The sequence below is a fragment of the Macaca nemestrina genome, chromosome 10, assembly GCF_043159975.1.
Source record: "Macaca nemestrina isolate mMacNem1 chromosome 10, mMacNem.hap1, whole genome shotgun sequence".
NCBI classification, from domain to species: domain Eukaryota; kingdom Metazoa; phylum Chordata; class Mammalia; order Primates; family Cercopithecidae; genus Macaca; species Macaca nemestrina.
The window spans coordinates 12070685-12094689 of NC_092134.1; the positions used below are offsets into that span (position 1 = coordinate 12070685).

The following is a 24005-nucleotide window of genomic DNA, read 5'->3' on the forward strand; positions in this document are numbered from 1 at the left end:
GATCTGGGCTCAAGAAAACCCTCCTGGCCATTCCCAGAAGCATCCCGTCAGCATCTGGCCGAAGGCAGGACATCAGCACCTGCCAGCTCCTCCAGTGAAGGCGTCCTGGACCTGAAGCTCTCAGGAGACTGGAATCGTTGCTGTGGTTTGTACAGCAGGGCCTGAGTCTTGGTGAGGAAGGACAGGAGCAGGGGGGCACCCACTCAGAGCCGGGGCAGCCACTGCCTCTTCTCAGCCAGGCCTGAGTCCAGGCTGCTCGGGCAGCTGCTCTGATCAAGAGACACTGAGACCCTGCGAGCTTGCCGGCTTCACTCCCTGCACTGCCCAAGCCCCAGCCCAGCAGGCCACTTTTTCAATGAAAGAATCTGCACTGCCTAGCAGCCCAGTTTGGTCAGTTGAAGGCGAATCTGATTCAAAGTCCAACGGTCACATGGGCAGTTGGTGGGGGACGTCCTGCATTCCGAGTCGGTTGGGAGTCAAACAGGCTACTGGTCATTCAGGGCAGTCCCCCGACCACAGGGATGTCTCGTCACAAGGCAGCCACAGAGTCAAGTGTGGTGGGAGACAGACACACATTTGGACCCCACACATTCAGCAGGCTTCATTTGGGGGAAGGTCATGGCATCTTGGGTCAGGAGTTGAAATGTAAAGCCAGGAGTTGAAATGTAAAGCCAGGAGTTGAGTCAGGGTTTGGGCCCTTCTCTTGGGCCAAGCACCTCCTCCAGGCATCAGTGTCTCCCTGCAGCAGCCATGGGGTAGGAGGATTTGGGAAAGGAGTGAGGAGGGTCCTTGGTTCAGAGTCCAGGGCGTGATCTAATGGTCTTGATGCAGGTGAACTCCAAAATGGTACCTTAGGCCGTGAGGGTCCTTGGCTTTGCTCAGGAAACAAGAGCCAGCCAGCAGTGAAAGCCAGCAAGTTTGTGTGAACAACAGTGTCTGCCAAAATAGCTGCTCCACAGACAGAGCAGGCCTGTCCCAGAGGCTTGTAGCACCAGTGTAGTGATGGCTAGCTATATTTATAACCACTCCTAATTATATGCCAATTAAGGGGCGGGCTGTTCACGACTTTCTGGAACAGAACCAGGAGTCCCAGAACCACATGGCAACTTCCAGGTCGATGCCGTAGCATTTGTAAGCTGTCATGGCCCTGGTGGGGGTGACTCAAGCGTATACAATAGAATTCCTAGTCCTAGCTTGTTTGGGACAGTTTCTTCGCTACATCTTGTTTCCATCAGCAGGGCTGTGATAGTTGCTTGGAAAGTGAGTCCTGCTGATCTCCTGCCTCAGTCTCAGGTGTTCAGGGATCTCCATCCCTTGGGAACCAACTAAATTCCCTGCCTGAGCTTCATTACTCATCCCCGTTGCTACTCTGAACACGTCACTGAATCTCTGTCAATTTCAGTGCCACGAACCATAAAGTAAAAGTTACAGCCCCTGCTCTGCACATCCAGGAGCTGTAAAGTGTCGTGCCCATGCCCATGTGGAACAGTAGGGCCCTGTCCTTCCCCCGTCTGTCACCCTCCATGTCTCCTCTCTGGCAGTCACCATTGCTTCGTGTCTTTTTTATTTTTCCTGACGTGTAATCATTGAACACTTAGGTAGGCAGCGCTTATGAAGTAACCGTCATTTTTCTGCGGGCTGTGTCTGAGTTTATCTTTAGCCTTATAACATGGTAGTACTAAGCAAGCCCTAGTAACATGTTCTCACCCCAGAACAGGGAGCTGAGGACGGAAGGGCTGAGTGACAGTCCCAGGCACACGTGGCTTTGATCTCAGGCCATCAGGCACCAGCACCCATGCTCTGGTCACTGTGTTGTGCTGACTTTCTACACTGTCTCATGTAAAGAAAGTCACTCTTCCCACGCAATCCGTCTGTGGGGTATTTTATGCACACCATTTTATGCAGGATCCCTCTTCCTAACCCCCCTTTCATTCAGGTGTCCCCACTGGACAGTTAGTGATAAGGAGATAATGGATTCCAATAAAGAGTATACATGGGGATGGATTCTTGGGGAAGAAAATATAACCCTTGCCCCACAGCTGTTCAACAGCACCAAAACCGGATCTGGCTAAGGACCAATGCTAAGCCTCAAATATCATCCCGTATAAGCCCCTCTACTGAAGTCCCTGTGGCAATTTAATCATTCAATTTATTCACCAGCGACTGTTGTAGTTTATTCAGTGCATCAGATTTAGAAACAAAATAGTCATATTCTTTTGTATTGAAATATAATGAAATATAATTTACAGTCCATAAATGCACCTTTATGAAGGATACAATTCAGTGGTTTTTAGTATATTCTGGTTTTGCCATCGTCCCCACTACCTAATTCTGGTACTTCACCACTCCAAAGAGAAACCCCTTGCCTATGTCAACCAACCCCATTCTCTCCACACACCGTGCCCTGCCAGCCTCTAATCTGCTTTCTGTCTGTGGGTTTTTCTATTCTAGACATTTCATATACATAGAATCATACAATGGGCTGTCTTCTGTGTCCTGGCTTCTTCAGTAGGCGGAGAGGATTCACGTTCACCCGTGTTGTGGCCATATCTGGACCTCACCTGTTTATGGTGGAATACCATCCATTGTGGGAGCATAACTCATTTCGTTTTTCCATTTATCAGTGATGGACGGATGCATTATTTTCATTTTTTGGCTACTATCAATAGTGCTGTTATGAACACCCATCTTCAAATTGTCGCATGAATATATGATTTTTATTTCTCCTGGATATATATCTAGCATTGGAACTGCTAGGCCATAATCGTAGCTCTGTAACTGTTTGAGGAACCACCAAAGTCTTTTCCTTTTTATATTTGCACAAGCGATGTGGGAAGGTCCCAGTTTCTCCAATCATTGCTAACACCTGTGTTTGCTTTTTAAATTATAGCCACACTAGTGGATGTGAAGTGCTATTTCAGGGGTTTTGACTGGCATTTCCCTATTAACTAATGATTTTAAACATGTTTTCATTAATTTGTTGCCAATTTATGTATCTTCTTTAGAGCAGTATCTATGCAAATCCTATTTTAATTTTGAAAATGTGTTAGACATTTTATTGTTGATTTACTAGTGTTCTTTATCTCTTCTGGATAATAGACCCTATCAGATATATGAATTGCAGAAAATTTATTCAACTGTGTGTTGTTGTATCCCTTTCATGATGGTGTTCTTTGAAACACAACAGATTTTAAGTTTGGTGAAGTCCTATTTATTTTTCCTTTGGTTGCTTGTACTTTTGGTGATACATCTAAGAATTCATTGCCAAATGTAAGAAAATGAAGATTTATGCCCTTTTTTTCTGAGATTCATATAGTTCAGCTCTTTCATGTTTTTTGTTTTATGTTTTATCAAAGGCTTAAGCCTTTGATCCATTTTTAATTTTTTTTTTTTTTTTTTTTTTCTGAGACAGAGTTTCCCCATGTCTCCCAGGCTGGAGCGCAATGGCATGATCTTGGCTCACTGCAACCTCCACCTCCCGGGTTCAAGTGATTCTCCTGCCTCAGCCTCCCGAGTAGCTGGGATTACAGGCATGTGCCACCATGCGTGGCTAATTTTTGTATTTTTAGTAGAGACGGAGTTTCACCATGTTGGTCAGGTTAATCTCGAACTCCTGACCTCAAGTGGTCTACCCGCCTCTGCCTCCCAAAGTGCTGGGATTACAGGCATGAGCAACCATGCCTGGCCTCTTAAATTAATTTTTGTGTATGGTGTGAGTTAGGGGTCCAACTTCGTTCTTTGCTTCTGGATGCTCATTGTCCTGACACCATTTGTTGAAAAGATTATTCTGTCTTTGGCCTTGCCACCCTTTTTAAAAATTGACAGTAAACGTGAGGGTTTACTTCCAGACTCGTAATTCTATTTCACTGATGTATACATCCATCCTTTCACTGGTACCGCACAGATAGATTATACTACCTTTATATTAAGTTTTTAAGTTGGGAAGTCTGAATCCTTGTTATTTTTTAAGATTATTTTCTCTACATTGAGTTCTATTCCTTTATGAGTTTTGGGATCACCTTGTCAGTTTCAAGGGAGCTGGAATCCTTATAGGAATTTGCTGAATCTGTCAATGAATTAGGGGAATATAACATCTTAAGTATAAGCACTCCGGTCTATGAACATATGTCTTTCCATTTTTTAGATCTTTTAAAATTTATTTAAATGATGTTTTGTAGTTCTCAATGTACAAGATTTGTACTTCTTTTGATAAATTCATTTCTATGTATTTATTTGTTTATTTATTTGAGATGGAGTCTTGCTCTGTTGCCCAGGCTGGAGTGCCGTGGCACGATCTCAGCTCACTGCAACTTCTGCCTCCCGAGTTCAAGCGATTCTCCTGCTTCAGCCTCCCAAGTAGCTGGGACTGCAGGCGTGCACCACCACTCCTGGCTAATGTTTGTATTTTTAGTAAAGACAGGGTTTCACCATGTTGGCCAGGCTGGTCTCAAACTCCTGACCTCAAATTATCCACCCACCTCAACCTCCCAAAGTGCTGGGATTACAGGCATGAACCACTGTGCCTGGCCTCTAAGTGTTTATTTCTGATGCTATTGCAAAAAGAATTGTTTTCTTAATTTCAAGTTCAGATTGTTTATTGCAAGTTCATAGAAATACAATTGATTTGTTTATCAAGGCTTCAAGCCTTGTCAAAGGTTTATTATTATTATTTCTCAATATAGGATTATGCTCAAAGAACCTTGAAATCTTCTCTTATGGACAAGTGGAAGAATAAACTCATATAAACTTTCTGGAAAGCAAGTTGGCAAGTTATCAAGATCCTTAAAATGCACCATATCCTTTGACACAGTAATTCTTGCCCAAGAAATTTTTTTTATTTCATTGTAAGTTGACAGTTTATAATTGTATATATTTATGAGGTGCCAAGTGATATTGTGATTTACTAATATAATGTGGAATAATTAAATCAAGTTAATCTATCCACAACCTCAATTACTTACCATTTTTATGGTGAGAAAAATTATTACCTATTGATTTTGTATCCTGTAATATTGCTGAACATGTTTATTAGTCCAAATAGTTTTTCATTTATTTCTGATGATTTCCTATACAGTGGCATGTCATTTGCAAATTGGGGTAGTTTTATTTCTTCCCTGTCCATTTGTATGCTTTTTATTTCTTTTTCTTGCCTAGTAGTTGTAGCTGGAATTTCCATTACTGTGTTGGGTCAAAAGTGATGAGAGTTGGCCTGGCGTGGTGGCTTACGCCTGTAATCCCAGCACTTTGGGAGGCCGAGGCAGGCGGATCACCTGAGGTCGGGAGTTCGAGACCAGTCTGACCAACATGGAGAAATCCCATCTCCTAAAAATACAAAATTAGCTGGGCATGGTGGCACATGTCTATAATCCCAGCTACTCAGGAGGCTGAGGCAAGAGAATTACTTGAACCCGGGAGGCAGAGGTTGCTGAAAGCCGAGATTGTGCCATTGCACTCCAGCCTGGGCAACAAGAGCAATACTCCGTCTCAGAAAAAAAAAAAGGGGGGGGGAGGAAGGGGCAGAGTGGATATCGGGGGAAATTTTTCAGTCTTTTACCATTAAGTATAAAGTAGTGGTGGGTTTTTCATAGATGCCCTTTATAAGGTTGAGGAAGCCAGCTTCTATTCCTAGATAACTATTTTTATTATGATAGGGCATTGCATTTTGCCAAATCATTTTTTAGTCTATTGAGATGATTATGCTTTTTTTGTTTGTTTGTTTTTCTGGTTACTTGGAGTTTATTTTCTGCTTGGTGCCAGGTGCACAGTTCCAGGTATCAGGAGAGGTCACAAGTACTGGAGCAGTAGGGAGCGGGGCTTTCTCACTCCTTTTTGGTGTCTGCTGTGTTGATGTGAATGAAAGTCAGCTTGCTGCAGCTGCCTAGTCCTACAGGGTGAGGAGTGGGGAGGGAGTCAGGGAGGGACTCTGGGGGCCTAGCGTCTCCACAGGCCTGGGGCTGGTGGTGGCTGCTCAGGTCAGGACGGGGCGTCTAGGACGGGGCTGTGCTGGACTAGCCACTGGGCTGCTTCCTCGGGGTGTCCGGAGCCAGGCCCCAGTTGGTCATGCTGCTGGAGGCCTGGGGGGTTCCGGGTGCTCTACCGACTCCAACACCATGGCTATGAATAGGAGGGTGGACTTCCCAAAAAATAAACTGGCCCACCAGTGACCTGGGTCAGCCTTGGGGAAACCCGGGGGTTGGGGCATGGCTTCCCCAAGGCACTTGGTGCTGCCACAGGAGCTGTTGCTGGAAGCGGAACCCAGGTGACCTGGGCAGCGACCTCTCCCAGGCCTTGGCACACGATCACAGGTGGTGGGGTCAGGGCAGCTGGGCCACAGAGCCCATTTGCAGAAGAGACCTGGGGAGGCTGCTCCACAATCAAGACGCAGGCACACAAGAGATGATTATGCATTTTTAACCTTGTTTTATTAATATGGCATATTAACATTGATTGATACAAACTTTGGGAATCAACCTTGCATTCCTAAAATTAATCCCATTTGGTCATCATGTATCATTTTCTCTTTTTTTCTTTTTCTCTCTCTTTTTTTTTTTTTTTTTTTTTTTTGAGACAGGGTCTCACTCTGTTGTCCAGGCTGGAGTGCAGTGGCTCGCCATAGCTCACTGCAGCGTTGACATCCCCAGACTCAGGTGATCTTCCCACCTCAGTCTCCCAAGTAGCTGGGACTACAGTAGTATGCCACCATGCCCAGCTATACTTTTTTGTATTTTTTGTAGAGATGAGGTTCCACCACGTTACCTGGGCTGGTCTTGAACTCCTGGACTCAAGTGATTTGCCTACCTTGGCCTCCGGAAGTGCTGGAATTACAGGCATGAGCCACCCTGCCTGACCCTTGTATCATCCTTTTTGTTGTTGTTGTTGCGTTCGGTTTGCAAGTGTTTTGTTGAGGATTTTTTGCATCTGTAGTCATTAAAGACATAGGTCTGTTGTTTTCTTTTCTTGCAATGTCTTTGGTTTTGATATCAAGGTACTAAGATTATAGAATGGGTTGTTGGGAAATGATCCCTCCTCTTACATGTTTTAGAAGTTTGTGAAAGACTTAATTCTGTTATAAACTTTTGATAGAATTCACCAGTGAATCAATCATGCCCTGAGCTTTGCTTTATGGGGATTTTGACCTTTTTTTTAAAAAAATTAATAACTCAATCTATACCTTGCTATAGGTATATTCAGATTTTCTTTTTCTTTTTCAGTTTTATTGGGTTTTTTGCTTTCTAGATATTTCTTCATTTCATCTAGGTTATATAGTTTGTTGGCATACAGTTGTTCATGGTATTATAATCTTTTCATGTTTTCGTAGGGTTGGTATTGAGTCTTCTTTTTTTCTAGGTTAGTCTAGCTAAAAGTTTGTCAATTTTTTTGATGTTTTCAAAGAAATTTTGATCATTGATTTTCTCTATTACGTTTCTTTTCTCCATTTTATTTATTTTCATTATAATCTCTATTCCTTCATTCTGCTTGCTTTGGTTTGGCTTGTGCTTCTCTTTTCAGTTTCTTAGGTGGAAGATTAAATTGTAGATTTGAATTATTTCATGTTTTCTAATATAGGCATTTCCTATATTAAATGCATTTAATATAGGATATAAATATCCCTCAATGCACAGCTTTTCTTGTATCCCTTAAGTTTTGATATTTTGTGTTATTGTATCCATCCATCTAAAGTGTTTTATTAATTCCTATTATGGTGCTTTTGACCCATAAGCTATATAGAAGTGGTGTTGTTTGATTAACCTATATTTGTGAATTTCCTAAATTTCTGCCTATTATTGATTTAATAAAACCAATTTAATAAAATCATTGTGGCCCGAGAGCATAACTTGCATGATTTTAATCACCTTAAATTTATTGAGATTTGTTTTCTTGCCTATCATATGGTCTATTTTGGGGACTGTTTGATGTGTGTTTGAGAAGAATGTGTGTCTTGCTATTGCCGGATGGAGCAATCTATAGATGCCCATTAGGTTTCTCAGATAGTATTGTTCAAGTCTTCTACTTCCTTGTTGAACTTTTCTGCCTCATTGTTTATCCACTATTCAAAGTTGGGTATTGAAGTCTCCAAATATTATTGTTAAAGTGTCTATTTCAACTTTCAATTCTGTCAGTTTTCCTTCACGTATTTTGCAGCTCTGCTTGTAAGTGCAAAATGCAGTTTTATAATTTATATCTTTATAGTTTTACAATAATTTTGTAATTATTATACCCTTGAAGGATGGACCCTTTGATCCTTATAAAATGTTCTTCTTTGTCTCTAGGAATAATTTTGTCCTTTTGATCTAATATTAAGAAGGCCCTCTTTTGGTTAATACTTGCTTGATGCATTTCTTCCTATTCTGTTACTTTGATCATCTTTGTGTCTTGAATTTAAAGTTTGACTCTTGTAGACAGCATATAGGTAGATCACATTTTTTATCTGTTCTGTCACTCTCTGCCACTTAACTGAAGTGTATAATCAAAGTCCATTTGATTTAATTATTAATTAGGATTTAGTAAAATACTAACAGGATTGAAATATTCTATTTTGCTATTTTTGTATATGTGGGATGTCTTCTGCTTTTGATATTCCTCCATCTTATATTGTGTTAGGTATTTCCTGTTGTGCTGATTCAATCCCTATGCCATTTCTTTTGTCATAATATTTATGGAATTTTTTTGTTTTAGTAGTTGCCCTGGAGACTACAATTAACATCTTAACTTATAACATTTAAGTATGATTAATTAATTTCAATAGCATACAAACATTTTTCTCCTATACGTGTTCCATGCTCCTTTCTGTATATTGTTATTGTCATATAAAATACGTTTTTATTCATTGTATGCTCAAAAACATAGATTTATATTTGCTTTACATAGTTGTCCTTCAAAACAGATACAGGAAAAATACATTATTTATACGTGTTTACTACATACATTACATTTATTTATTTATTTATTTATTGAGACAGAGTCTCACTATGTTGCCCAGGATGGAGTGCAGTGGTGTGATCTCAGTTCACTGCAACCTCTGCCTCCCAGGCTCAAGCCAGCCTTCCACCTCAGCGTCTCAAGTAGCTAGGACCACAAGCTTACACCACCACACCTGGATAATTTTTGTATTTTTTGTAGAGCTGCAGTTTTACCATGTTGCCCAGTCTGGTCACGAACTCCTGAGCTCAAGCAATCCACCCACCTTGGCCTCCCAAAGTGCTGGGATTACAGGCATGAGCCACCACGTCCAGTCCATACATTTTATTTATTTAGACATACTTTCTCATTTTTACTAACATAACTTTACCTGTGCTCTTTATTTCTTCTTGTGAATTTGAATCACTCTCTTGTCTTCATTTCAGCTGGAAGGACTCTGTTTAGTGTTTCTGGTGGGGCTAGTCTGACAGCAATGAATTCTCTCAAATGTTGTCTATCTGGGAATGCTTTAATGTCTCTATATTTTGATGGACACCACTGCTAGATATAAAATTCTTGGATGACATTTATTTTTCCTTTCAGAACTTTGAATGTGTCATCCCACTGCCTTCTGGCCTCTATAGATTCTTCCTTTCAGCTTTATTGTGGTATAACTAACAAATAGCATTGTTTATATTTTAAATGTACAGTTTGATGATTTGATACACATATGCATTGTGAAATGATTACAACAATCAAGTCAGTTAAGACATTCGTTACATTACATACTTTTTTGAAATGAGAATTATCTACGGTCTTAGCAAATTTCAAGTATACAATACAGTACAATTAACTACAGTCACCATGCTATACATTAGATCCTTAGAACTTAAACTGAAAGTTTATAGCTGTTAATCTTACCAATGATCCTTTATGCATGATGATTTATTTCTTGCTTGCTACTCTCATGATTCTTCTTTGCCTTTTGATTAATTAATAAAGATGTGAGTTTATGCTACTTGGAGTTTATTGAACTTCTTGCATATTTTGATTGTTTTTCATAAAATTAGAGAATATTTTGGTTATTATGACTTCACATATTCTTGCATCCCCTTTCTCTCACTCATCTCCTTCTGGGACTCTCCTTATGTATATGTTGGTATTGCTTGATAGGGTTCCATAGTTCTCTGAGGCTCTTTCCTTTTATTTTTTTTTAACTTACTATTCATCAGGCTAGATCATCTCAATTGACCAATCTACAAATTCACTGAACTTTTTTGCCTGCTGAAATCTGCTGTTCAGCCCTGTTGTGGGTTGAATCATGTTCTCCAAAATGATATGTTTGAGGCTCTCTTACTTAGTCCCTGTAAATGTGGCTTTATTTGGAAATACAGTAGTTGCAGACGTAATCAATTAAGATGAGGTCATCTTGTGTTAGGGTGGGCCCTAATCCAGTTACTGTTTCTCTTATAAGAGCAGGGAAATTTGAACACAGGCACAGAGGAAAGAAGGCCGTGTGATGACACAGGCCGAGATTAGAGTGGTGCAGCTACAAGCCAAGGGAAGCCAAGGATTTCCAGCAACCACCAGAAGCTAGAAAGAAGCAAAGAAGAATAATTCCCTAGAGCCTTCAAACAGAGCACAGCCCAGCTGACACTTTAACTTTGGGCTTTTATCCTCCAGCAATGTAAGCAAATAGATTTATGCTGTTTTAAGCCATTGAGATGATTTGTTTTGGTAACTGTAGGAAACAAATACAAACTCCTCCAGTAAATTTGTAGTTGTTGTTTTAGTTTTCAATTCCAGAAATTCTATTTAGTTCTCTTTTGTGATTTATAACTTTATTACTATTTTCTATTTGATGAAACGTAGTTGTCATACTATCGTTTAGTGCTTTATACATAGTTTTATTTAATTCTTTGAATACATTTAAAACAGCTAATATAATCTTTGTCTGATAAATCCAATGCCTGGACTTCCTCATGGATGGTATCTTTTGGTTGCTTTTTATCTCTAGTGTATCAATCAGCCTGTGTTGGAGAGGCCCAAGAGCACTGCAGGTTCAGTGATTCTCTAGGATAAACCACTGGACTCAGTATATAGTCATACACCTGGCTGTGATTTCTTACAGTGAAAGCACACCTAGCAAAATAAACAAGAAAAGAGGTGCATGGGGCAAAGTCCAGAGGAAACCAGGCACAAACTTCCAAGAAACCTGTCTAAACAAATCACACAGGCATAGAAATTTCTCCAACGAGTTGTGACAACATGTATGAAACATTGTCCACCAGGGAGGCTTACTAGGGACTAAGTGCCCACAGTTTTTAGTGGGGACTGGTTATTTCGTGTCCTCTTCCTAGTCCATACCTAAATTCCAGTATCCCAGATAGAAAAATATCTTTGGCACAAACCATAGTGTTTGTAAAAGCAGTTTAGACACAGTGAGTTGCTCTTATCGGAGAATGGGACCCCTGCACATTTTCTAGATACCCAGGAATATGTCAGAACTTTTCACAAGCCATATGATCATCTCACTTCCCAGCTTTCCTTTTAAGCTTTTTAGTTAGTCTATTGTTTGCCCCAGCTGTAATCCACCACTTCAAGCAGCCAGAAAGTTAAACAATTGCCTCTCATTCTTTTTGACAGTTGTGCCACAGGAAAGGCTTTTTTGCCTTGGACAAACTTCAAGTCAGGTCAAATACAGTCTAACAAGGTGGAGTCTTATAGAGACTTCAAATATGACTTCAAATAGTGATAATTATCTGGGAATGAGGCTTTGAGGGAGCTCCAGTCCTATTCTGCTCCCTGCAGTGACTTGGTAGGTTGCTGGTCATGGCAAATGTGGGCTTTAATTTTCTGGGTTACCGTGGAACTGCAGATCAGGAAATGGGACTAGAGAAAATTAAACTGCCACAAAACTCACTGCTCTTATTGAGATTCTGCTGGGTTTTTAATAAACATCCTCTGGATTACTGCAAGCTGTTGGCTAATTTCTAGAGGTCTAAAAATGTTAATGGTGATAACTTTTGCCAGTTTTCTCATTGATTTTTTTGGAGGAGAGAATTCTTGGAGGTCTTTCATCTGGTGTTTTCTCTAAAGTTATACACTAAATCACATTTTTAAAAAGCTCCTAGGTGGCCGGGCGTGGTGGCTCAAGCCTGTAATCCCAGCACTTTGGGAGGCCAAGACGGGTGGATCACGAGGTCAGGAGATCGAGACCATCCTGGCTGACACGGTGAAACCCCGTCTCTACTAAAAAAAAATACAAAAAAAACTAGCCGGGCAAGGTGGCGGGCACCTGTAGTCCCAGCTACTCGGGAGGCTGAGGCAGGAGAATGGCGTGAACCCAGGAGGCGGAGCTTGCAGTGAGCTGAGATCCGGCCACTGCATTCCGGCCTGGGCAGCAGAGCGAGACTCCGTCTCAAAAAAAAAAAAAAAAAAAAAAGCTCCTAGGGCCATAATGTATGACTAGTTATCCTTGGAAGTTTGTAATCATCACAGTTCAGTGTAAATTGTGTCTCAAAACTCCTCTTGGCCTGGTGTGGTGGTTCACACCTGTAATCCCAGCACTTTGGGAGGCCAACGCAGGTGAATCACCTGAGGTCAGGAGTTCGAGACCAGTCTGACCAACATGGAGAAACCCCTTTTCTACTAAAAATTTAAAATTAGCCAGGCATGGTGGCACACACCTGTAATCCCAGCTACTCTGGTGGCTGAGGAAGGAGAATCGCTTGAACCCAGGAGGCGGAGGTTGCAGTGAGCCAAGATCACGCCATTGCACTCCAGTCTGGATAAAAAGAGCGAAACTCCATCTCAATTAAAAAAAAAACAAACCTCCTCTTGCAGTGGTGTTCATATGATTGAGTTAAATATATGAAATTAAACCTAAAAACAGAAGAGGTTCTCAATTTAGGGAGAATTTCCCTAAAATATTATATTGAATAATAGGATCCAGTTAGTCTGGTTCCTCTTGGCAACATCCTACAATTTAGTTGAGGTTGTTAGGTGGCCTTTTGCTTAGTTGTGTTCTCCCTCTTTTTTTTTTTTCTTTTTTCTTTTTCTTTTTGAGACAGGATCACATTCTGTTGCCCATGCTGGAATGCAGCCATGGCTCACTGCAGCCTCAAACTCCCAGGCTCAAGTAATCCTCCCACTTCAGCCTCCTGAGTAGCTAGGACTACAGGTGTGCACTACCACGCCCAGCTACTTTTTGTATTTTTTGTAGAGATGAGGTTTCACCCTATTGCCCAAGCTGGTTTTGAATCCCTGGGCTCAAGCAGTCCACCCACCTGCCTTGGCCTCCCAAAGTGCTGGGATTACAAGCATGAGCCACCACTCCTGGTACCTGCCTATTACATCCCAGCTACATGGGAGGCTAAGGTGTGAGGATCACCTGAGTCTGAGAGGTCAAGACTGCAGTGAGCCGTGCCCACACAACCGCACTGAAGCCTGGGTGACAGAGCAAGACCCTGTCTCAAAAAAAGAAAAATACATGTATTCCCCCAAACTGTTCACCTCCTCAGGAGATGCACTGGTGAAAACAGTGATTTTTTCCGCCTGAAGACTCAGTGAATAGCCAGATATTTACATACACAATGATAGATAAATTCGTCTGTGAATTCACAAAGATTGGGAGATAACTAAATGCATAGTAATATATAGAGATAAGTGGAAAAATTAACTTTGATAATTACATTGCTAAAAAACTATGATTTTTATAACAATATCAACTAATGCTATCTTTTATCTAATTCCAAATAGTTTGCTTATTGGTTCTAGAAATATTAGATCACTCAGGAATGGTAGAAATATGACTTTTTAGGAAAATATGACCTTTAGAAATATAACTTTTAGAGAAATATGACTTTTATAACTGAGTATCTATTTGTGCTGTCCTTTGTCTAATTCTGAACAGTTTGCTTATTAGTTCTAGAAATATTAGATCACTCAGGAATGGTGGAAATATCTGATGGTGGAAAGAATGGAACCTCTGGCCTGGCGCGGTGGAAACCGAGTTTCACTCTGCACCGCGCCCGGCCGGATTTTAGTCTTTCTTATGGGGAACCCGAGTTCCTGCATTAGAGATATGTTCACACTGGCCTGTTGAATCCTGTCCTCTTAAATGTATTTAAAAATCATCCCCTGTATTTTCTGTATGCACTTATAAATGTGTTTTGTGGTTCTAGTTTATTCCTCAATTTATATATTTGATTCTAGTATCAAGCAGGTTGCCTTTGAACTTTTCCTTTATTTAAAGAGCATGTGTTATTTCCTATTACATCCTGCACCCCTCAAACTCCCCAATTAAGTATACTCCTGGCGAAAATATGGCAAAGTTTGTTGTAATGCAGTTTTTTCCCTAATTAAGAATCTACTAAAATCATTAATTTCAAAAATTTGGAGCAAACCTAGAAAGATGCAGATGTCTTTGTGGCTTTTCACACAGTGAAGTTGACCTGTCTTTGCTTTTAATATGTCTTTCCTCCTGATGAAATGTTTGTTTAGTTTAGTAAATTTGGGATATGTCGTTTATATTCATAAATTAACTTTTTAAGAAAGAAATAATAAGAATGTGTATTGTCTATGTGTTAGTGTGTAAAACAAGGTACACTTTTATTTGTATGATTTATTTTATGATTTGAGTTTATTTTATAATTGAGTTTATGCAAAATCATAGAGGCATCAATTACAGTTGATCACCCAACCTACTTACCTTTCCAAAGGTAAATATAGTCAAGTACAATCATTTTTTCTCATCCAAAGAGTAGCCCATATTTGAATGGAGACATGAAATGAGTCGGGAGACACTATTAACCAAGAATATACAGATTTATTCACACCAAGAAACAAGTAAGTCGTACAGATATATATACAGATTTATTTACACCAAGAAACAAGTAAGTCATACAGATGTATATATAAAGATAAATTTAAAAATAATAAGGTGATTTAGGAGGCTGAGACGGGCGGATCACAAGGTCAGGAGATCGAGACCATCCTGGCTAACACGGTGAAACCCCATCTCTACTAAAAATACAAAAAAATTAGCCGGGCATAGTGGCTGGTGCCTGTAGTCCCAGCTACTCAGGAGGCTGAGGCAGGAGAATGACGTGAACCCGGGAGGCAGAGCTTGCAGTGAGCTGAGATCACACCACTGCAGTCCAGCCTGGGCGACTGAACGAGACTCCATCTCAAAAATAATAATAATAATAAGGTGATAACTGTACAAGTTTGCATATAGAGCTGCAGCTTTGAAAACCTGTTAATACTGTTTTGATATATGGTGTGACTAGAGCTAAGATACTGTTGGTTCCATTATTCAGACAGAATCTAAGGTTAGAGGCACTTACAGTTGTTAGGAATAAATAAGGCAAGATGATATTTTTCATATCAAGGGTTGTTAGTAGATAAGCGGCTCCACCCAGGGCACTGGTATTCATCCCATTTGCTCATCTCATCTGCTGACCATGGCTCAAGCAACTGGACCACTCTGGAGGACTATAGTGCCCTTTTTTTGTTTTGTTTGTTTTGTTTTGTTTTTGAGACAGGGTCTCGCTCTTTTGCCCAGGCTGGAGTGCAGTGGCGTGATCTTGGCTCACTGCAACCTCCGCCTCCGAGGTTCAAGTGATCCTCTCGCCTCAGCCTACCAAGTAGCTGGGACTACAGGCACTTGCCACTGTACCCAGCTCATTTTTTTTTTCTTTTGTATTTTTAGTAGAGACGGAATTTCCCCATGTTAGCCAGGCTGATCTCGAACTCCTGACCTCAGGTAATCCACCTGTCTTGGCCTCCCAAAGTGCGGGGATTACAGGAGTGAGCCACCGTGCCTGGCCTCCTAATGATTCCCTTTTATATGGAGTGGCCACTGAGTGTGTGCTCAGGCAGACACAGCACTTTTGACAACTTTGTCTGATTATTTCAAAATTGAGCGTGAATTTGGATAAAGTGGTCGTTTGTAGACCAAGCAGGAAGATGTCACAGAAAGAACAATGGCTTGGAAGTTTGGAATCCTGGGCTTGCATGAATCTTTGAGCTTGTTAAGTTGTGCAATGTAAAGCAAGACATTTCACTGATAATCAAGTTTCATGAGCATTTGCACTGATAACATTATACATATTGAACCATTCAGAAGTCACCACAGAGATATGGCATGGTTAACTTACTCTCACCTTTCACTGGATGGAGAAAAAGAGAAAGAGATGAATGTAATCAAGTTTATGAGCTCCTAAGTAAAAGAGCCACTATGGGAGGAACCCAAGCACGTGGCCCCAGCGCCGAGGCTCTGAGCAACTGATGCACCATCATCACTCAGCTGTGGAACCACTAGTCACTGTGCAAAAGATTTCCATCGGCCGGGCGCGGTGGCTCAAGCCTGTAATCCCAGCACTTTGGGAGGCCGAGGCGGGCGGATCACAAGGTCAGGAGATCGGGACCACAGTGAAACCCCGTCTCTACTAAAAATACAAAAAATTAGCCGGGCGCGGTTGTGGGCGCCTGTAGTCCCAGCTACTCGGGAGGCTGAGGCAGGAGAATGGCGTGAACCCGGGAGGCGGAGCTTGCAGTGAGCCGAGATCGCGCCACTGCACTCCAGCCTGGGCGACAGAGCGAGACTCCGTCTCAAAAAAAAAAAAAAAAAAAAAAAAGATTTCCATCATCTGTATGTATTGATATGTCTGGAATTATCTGAGCCTATAGAGTTCCTACACACTATCCACATTATATGCTAGTGTCAGTGGTCACATAGCCCAACACAGGTATTAGTGTATAAATACCACAGGTTTATCATAGTCATTATATGAAAACCACTTAGAAAGCCCAAATTCTTTTGGACAGCTTGTAGATTTTGAGAGTTTGGGGACACCACTTGGGACAACCAGTAAAATTCTTCCAGTGCTTGGCCGCTCCTCGGCACCTGTCCCAAACTGATAAATAACGGGAAGACTCTTTTTTCCAAGCGGAGTTTGGCTCTTGTTGCCCAGGCTGGAGTGCAATGGCACCATCTTGGCTCACTGCAACCTCCACCTCCCGGGTTCAAGCCATTCTTCTGCCTCAGCCTCCCAAGTAGCACAGATTACAGGTGCATGCCACCATGCCCAGCTAATTTTTTGTATTTTTAGTAGAGAAGGGGTTTCACTGTGTTGGCCAGGCTGGTCTCAAATTCCTGACCTCAGGTGATCTGCCTGCCTCGGTCTCCCATATCCTGGGATTACAGGCGTGAGCCACCGCACCCAGCCAGCAATTCTTTGTTTCACAGATTTTTCCTATTATTTTCCTGTTTTGAATTTCATTGATTTCTGTTCTTCTGTTTAGTATGTCCATCCTTATGCTTGCTTTTTTGTTTATTTTGCTCTTTAATTTCTAGGATCTTGAGATAAGACCCTATATTACTGATTTGAATTTTGTTTCATCATTACTGTATGCATTTGGGGCAATCAGGTTTGTTCTCAGCACTGTTTTAGCTGTGTCATACCATTTTTACTTGGATAATTATATAGCATGGACAGTGGGACAGTCATTTATCTAAGGACTCTACCTGTGTGTTCTCGTTCATTCTTCGTTTACTGTGGCGAATCAGGTGGTAGCTGGAGGGAAAGTGCCCAGCTTCATCACTGGGGACTTTCCTCAAATGGGAAAGTGTCCCTCAAATGGGAACTTTAAACTACTCTTCATCATTGCCTTTCAAGCGCTGCTCCTCTAAAAGGATGGGGACATTTTCTCACTATATTTCCTACTTCTTTTTAAATTTTCTCCTCCAGTTGGGCATTCAAACCTGTGAATCTGGGTTTTTTTAAAAATTTTGCTGCATTTCTGAGTATGTATATACACACACACAAACATATAACTGTAGTATCAGTGTGTGTATATATATATAAATAAATATAAAATTTGTGTATATACGTATATTTGTTCAATCTGAAAGCCATTGTAATTTTGAAGTTTATAACAATACAGAATGACCTATTCTTTCAGCAACTAACCCATTACACCCTCTATTATGTAATCAATGGACAAAATACGTCATCATCTATATCAGTGCAGATTGTATACATCATTCATGACCTGTTTATTTGTTCTCGAAATTTGTACTTAGCAGTGATGATGGACATTTGTACTGTGATATTTATGTCATGAAAGGTACCTATTCTCTTTGGTTTGTGTGTGTGTGTGTATGTGTGTTTTTGTTGGAGTGTAGTGGTGTGATCTCAGCTGGAGCGTAGTGCTATGATCTTGGCTCACTACAACCTCTGCCTCCCGGGTTCAAGCGATTCTCCTGCCTCAGCCTCCCGAGTAGCTGGGATTACAGGAACATGCCACCTTGCCTGGCTAATTTTTGTATTTTTAGTAGAGATGGGGTTTCGCCATGTTGACCCAGGCTAGTCTCGAACTCCTGACCCCAGGTGATCCTCCTACCTCGGCCTCCCAAAGTGCTGGGATTACAGGCGTCAGCCACTGCGCCCAGCCAGTACCTATTTTCTTTGAAACATAACAACTTTCTCATCTTCATCCTAAAATTTTCAAAGCATACTAAAGGGCAGAAACCACAGTTTGAAGACAGAGCATGCATCAGAGCCAGACTGTGATATACAGAGATTTGATAATTATCAGACTGATAACTATGATTAATATGCTAAAGGCTCTAATGGAAAAAGTGGACGAGATGCAAGAACCAATGGGATGTAGATAGAGAAGTGAGAACTCTAAGAAAGAATCAAAAGGAAATGCTAGAAATAAAAAATGCCATAAAAGAAATGGAGAAGTCCTTTGATGGGCCCATCAGTGGACTGCACATGGTTGAGGAAGGAATCAGTGAACTTGAGAAAATGTCAATAGAACTTCCCAAACTGAAAAGCAAGAGAAAAAGAGGCTGAGGAAAACAGAAAAACAAAATCAAAAAATGGCAGGACAATTACAAAAGGTATAACATCTTTGTAAAGGGAATTCTAAAAGGAGAAAAAGGAGCAGAAGACATATTTTAACTAATAATGGCTGATAACTCGCCAACATTATTGACAGACACCAGGCCACAGATCCAGGAATCTCAGAACACCAAACAGGGTAATACAAAGAAGTCAATATCTTATCATATTCAAATTTTGTAGAATCAAAGATAAAAACTTTGAAAGAAGCTGGGCACAGTGGCTCAGGCCTGTAATCTCAGCACTTTGGGAGGCTGAGGTAGGCAGATTACTTGAGGTCAGGAGTTCGAGACCAGCCTAGCCAACATGGTGAAACAGAGTCTCTACTAAAAATACAAAAATTAGCCGGGCAAGGTGGTGGGTGCCTGTAGCCCCAGCTACTCAGGAGGCTGAAGCAGGAGAATTGCTTAAACCCAAGACATGGAGGTTGCAATGAGCCAAGATCACGCCACTGCACTCCAGCCTGGGCAACAGAGCGAGACTCCATCTCAAAAAAAAAGAAAAAAAGAAAAAAAACTTTGAAAGAAGCCAAAGGAAAATATACATATTACTCATAGAGGAACTAGTATAAGAATTACATTGGGCAGGGTGCGGTGATTCACACTTATAATCCCAGCACTTTGGAGGTCAAGGCAGGAGGATTGCTTGAGCTCAGGAGTTTGAGACCAGCCTGGGCAACAAAGAGAAACCCCATCTCTACAAAAAATATGAAACATTAGGCTTGACAGTGTGTGCCTGTGGTTCCAGCTACTCAGGAGGCTGAGGCAGGAGGATCGCTTGAGCCTGGGAGGTTGAGGCTACAGTAAGTCAAGATTATGGCACTGTACCACAGCTTGGGCAACAGAGTGAAACCCTGTCTCAGGAAAAAAAAAAAAAAGAATTACATTGAACTTCTTGTCAGGAACCACATAAGAAAGAAGAGAGTGGAGTAAAATACCTAGTGTTGAAAGAAAAAGCCCCCACACCTTGAATTCTGTACCTGTCAAAATTATCCTTCAAAAGTGAAAGAGAAATAAAGAACTTTAAGGTAAGCGCAAAAAAAAAAAAAAAAAAAAAAAAAAAAAAAAAAAAAAAAAAAAAAAAAAAAACTTGTTCAGAGACAAGGAAAATGACATAGATCACAGACAACAACACTTTTGAGCTGAAATTTTTATTCACTGTTTTATGTCATTTTTCTTTAAAGGGATCTAGAAAATTTTAGAAGCTCCACAAACCCTGGATAAGCTTTTGCAGCCAGTCATGAACTTAACCCGCCCCCCTCACTCCACCTTATCCAGCCACATTTCCAAAAACCCAGTCTTATTTTGTGACCCAGAGTCACAAGTTCCCCAAATGTGCTCAATACGTATGATCCCAACAAATGGCAAAATCTTATTTTTATCATTAACGGAAAGAAGAAGAAAATCATTCTGGCGTTTTGTTGATGATGGTTGGGATGAGGGCAACTTCGAACTTAGAACCCTGAGTGGAACTGTTTTTTGCACTTCCTGGGAATACCTGTTGGACACAAGAATTAAGGTTACATCCAGGCGCGGTGGCTCACGCCTGCAATTCCAGTACTTTGGGAGTCCGAGGCAGGCGGATCACCTGAGGTCAGGAGTTCAAGACTAGCCTGGCCAACATGGCAAAACCCTGTCTCTACAAAAAATACAAAAATTAGCCAGGGGTGGTGGTGTGTGCCTGTAATCCCAGCTGCTCAGGAGGCTGGGGCAGGAGAATCATTTGAACCCGGGAGGCGGAGATTGCAGTGAGCCAAGATTACACCACTGTACTCCAGCCTGGGCAACAAGAGTGAGACTCTGTCTCAAAATAAAAATTTAAAAAAAAAAAATGTGGTTATTAGAGGCGATTCAGGATTATCCAGGCTTCCCTTCGAGAAACCTATGCAAGGCTCTAAAATGGGAGCCAGATGGAAGGAAAAGTTGCAGGCTTACTCGGGAGGTGGGAAACACCTGGAACCCAGTCCCACATGACTTGAGAACTGAGAGGCTGATGACTAGATGCCCTGCTGCCCAGGGCTCCCTTCTGACTGATCTGAAGGCTGCAGATTTTCCCTACAGGTATCCCTTAGCACTCAGCATGATGCACAGTGCACAGTAGGAATTCAGTAAAAAGGTTTGAGATGTGACTCTTGTTTAGGATGTCTTTTGGTCCTCAAGAATCTCACACAGGAGCAGCCAAGCATGCTGGCATGCACTGTAATCCCAGCTATTCAGGAGGCTGAATGAAGCAGGAAGATCCTTTGAGCCCAGGAATTTGACTCCAGCCTGGGCAACATAGGGAGACGTCCGCCCCTCCATCTCTTAATAAAAATTTTGAAAAATAAAAAAATAAGCATCTTCCACAGCAGATATTCTTTTTTTATTTATTTTTTTGAGACAAGAGTCTGACGCCCAGGCTGAAGTGCAGTGGCGCGATCTCGGCTCACTGCAACCTCTGCTTCCCCAGTTCAAGCGATTCTCCTGCCTCAGCCTCCCGAGCAGCTTGGATTACAGGCGCCCACTACGCCTGGCTAATTCTTTTGTATTTTTAGTAGAGATGGGGTTTCACCATATTGGCCAGGCTGGTCTCAAACTCCTGACCTCAAGTGATCCACCTGCCTCGACCTCCCAAAGTGCTCGGATTACAGACATGAGCCACCATGTCCGGCCCCACAGCAGAGATTCTTAACTTGGGGTCCAGGAAGCCCCTGAAATTGCATGCAAATATATAAGCATAAACATATTTTTTAGAAGGACGGTCCCTTACGTGCACAAGACTCTAAAATGTTAAGAAACACTGGGGTAAATGAAGCAGCAAGCACCTCTGGGAAAGAGGTCCTGCACCACCATGCACAGTGTCTGCAATGCAGAACCAGAGGGGACCTTTGGGATGGTCCACTATAGTTGAGCCACCGTACTCAAAGATGGGGACCCTTGATAGACGCCTTGATGGAGCAAGCAGAAGGTCACCAGGAAGTTCTCTGTCCTCCACCATTTATCCCTTTTATGGACTTAAAAATACAGTCAGAAGATTGCAGTGCTTTTGCTTCCTAGGAAACATGATATCATTCATTCATTTATTCAGCCAGCATTAACTGAAGCCCCACTGTGTGCCAAGCTCTGTGCTAGACCCTGGGACCATGTGCTTCTCACCCTGAAGATTCCCAATAGAGAAGACACATACCAAACTGCCCATAGAATGGGGCTGCCTTATTCATTTCTGTATTCTCCAAGCCTCGCCCAGTGCCCAGCACGTAGTAGGAGCTCAATAAATAAGAAGTGACTTGGGCAGTAGGCTAATGTCGTGGGTAAGCCTCTGGCATTTAGAATCAGAGAACCTGGGTTTGTATCACTGCTTGTCCACTTCTTTGGTGTGTGACTCTGGGCAGGTCACATCATCTTTCTGAGACTCGATTTCTTCATAATGTAACATGGTGTGAACTTGCATTACACAGTCTTGTGGAGATTATGGGAACTAAACTGTGAAAAGAGGCTGGGTGTGGAGGCTCACGACTCTAATCCCAGCACTTTGGGAGGTCAAGGCAGGTGGATCACTGGAGCCCGGGAGTTTGAGACCAGCCTGGGCAGCATAGCAAAACCCCATCTCTACAAAAAAATACAAAAATTAGCCAGGCGTAGTGATGTATACTTGTAGTCTCAGTTACTCAGGAGGCTTGAGTAATCACTTGAGCTTGGGAGGTGAGGTGCAGTGAGCCCAGATCGTGCCATGCACTCCAGCCTGGGTGACAGAGCCAGACCCCATCTCAAAAAAAAAGAATAAAATAAACTGTGTGGAGAGCCTGGTATACACAGAGTGCTTGATAAGTAATAGCTATCGGAGTTAATATCAATACCATAATGTCAAAGAGCCCTGGTAAACACTCTGGGCTCCTGTCCGCCTTCTGAGAAACAAGGATTAAGCAGATCCCCTCGGTCTCTTCTGTACTAGGATCCTAGGAACTAGAAATGGTGATTGTTTTAGGTGGGCGTGGAGCATCACCTTGTGGAAGAGAGGAAAATTGACAAAAATGTCACAGTTTACTATTAAGAATATATATTGGAATCCACAGTTTTGTTTTTGTTTTTGTTTTTTGAGACGGAGTCTCGCTCTGCCGCCCAGGCTGGAGTACGGTGGCCGGATCTCAGCTCACTGCAAGCTCCGCCTCCCGGGTTTACGCCGTTCTCCTGCCTCAGCCTCCCGAGTAGCTGGGACTACAGGCGCCCGCCACCGCGCCCGGCTAATTTTTTGTATTTTTAGTAGAGACGGGGTTTCACCGTGATAGCCAGGATGGTCTCGATCTTCTGACCTCGTGATCCGCCCGTCTCGGCCTCCCAAAGTGCTGGGATTACAGGCTTGAGCCACCGCGCCTGGCCGCCACAGTTTTTAAAATATAAGTACGTATGCTAAAAATGCCCTAATGCAAGGTGATCCCCAAATCCAATTTTTCCAATTGATTAATAACAAGTATTTGCCAGTGAGAAAATAAAAATGTGTTTCAGAATCACACAAACCAATGGGGAAAAACATAAAAATAGATAAATGAAAAATAAAAATATATTGGTATAGCCCTAATTATATAAGCTTAAGGGAAATCAAATATGCCCTTCCAATATTTTGTTAATTTATTTAGATACAACTATACATTTGTATACGTTTTGGGGTAATATATAAATATTACTCTTTTCCACTTTAAGTTTTCAAAAAGATTTTTTAACTCAAGCTCTTCACAGGCATCTCCCTCTCGGTGTTTCTCCCTCTCCAAGGCAATTTTTGAATCTTCTAAGCCTGTGTTTCGGGACTCAGTATTTTTTACTCCATTAAGCAGAATGAGAGACAGGCTGTCATGAATCTGGACATTTTTATTTTTAATTTTTTCAGACAGGGTTCCATTCTGTTGCCCAGGCTTGAGTGCAGTGGTTTGATCACAGCTCACTGCAGCCTCGACTTCCCAGGCTCAGGCGATCCTCCCACCTCAGCCTCCCTAGTAGCTGGGACTACAGGCACATGCCACCATGCCCAACTAATTTTTTTGTGTGTTTTGTAGAGATGGAGTTTTACTATGTTGCCCAGACTGGGAATCTGGGCATTCTTAACAAACCTCAGTGACGTATTTATGCGTTATTAGGGCATTTTAAAAATGCATCCTATAGGTGCATACTTATGGCCTCCACAGTATCAATGTGGGATTTATTTTCCCTCTCTCCCTCC

General features: G+C 41.8%; 1 long non-coding RNA gene across 2 annotated transcripts in view; it reads left to right on the top strand.

Annotated features, from left to right (window-relative positions):
- Positions 1-658: 658 nt before the first annotated feature.
- Positions 659-24005, top strand: part of LOC139356627 (uncharacterized) — a 28559-nt gene continuing 5212 nt past the window's right edge. Inside the window, exons 1-3 of one of the 2 annotated variants that reach the window (XR_011608740.1) lie at positions 659-1598; positions 4683-4844; positions 10373-10585. This is a non-coding gene — a long non-coding RNA (uncharacterized lncRNA). Of the gene's footprint in view, positions 1599-4682; positions 4845-10372; positions 12221-24005 lie in introns of those variants that run through there. The other variant, XR_011608739.1, reaches the window with a different exon arrangement.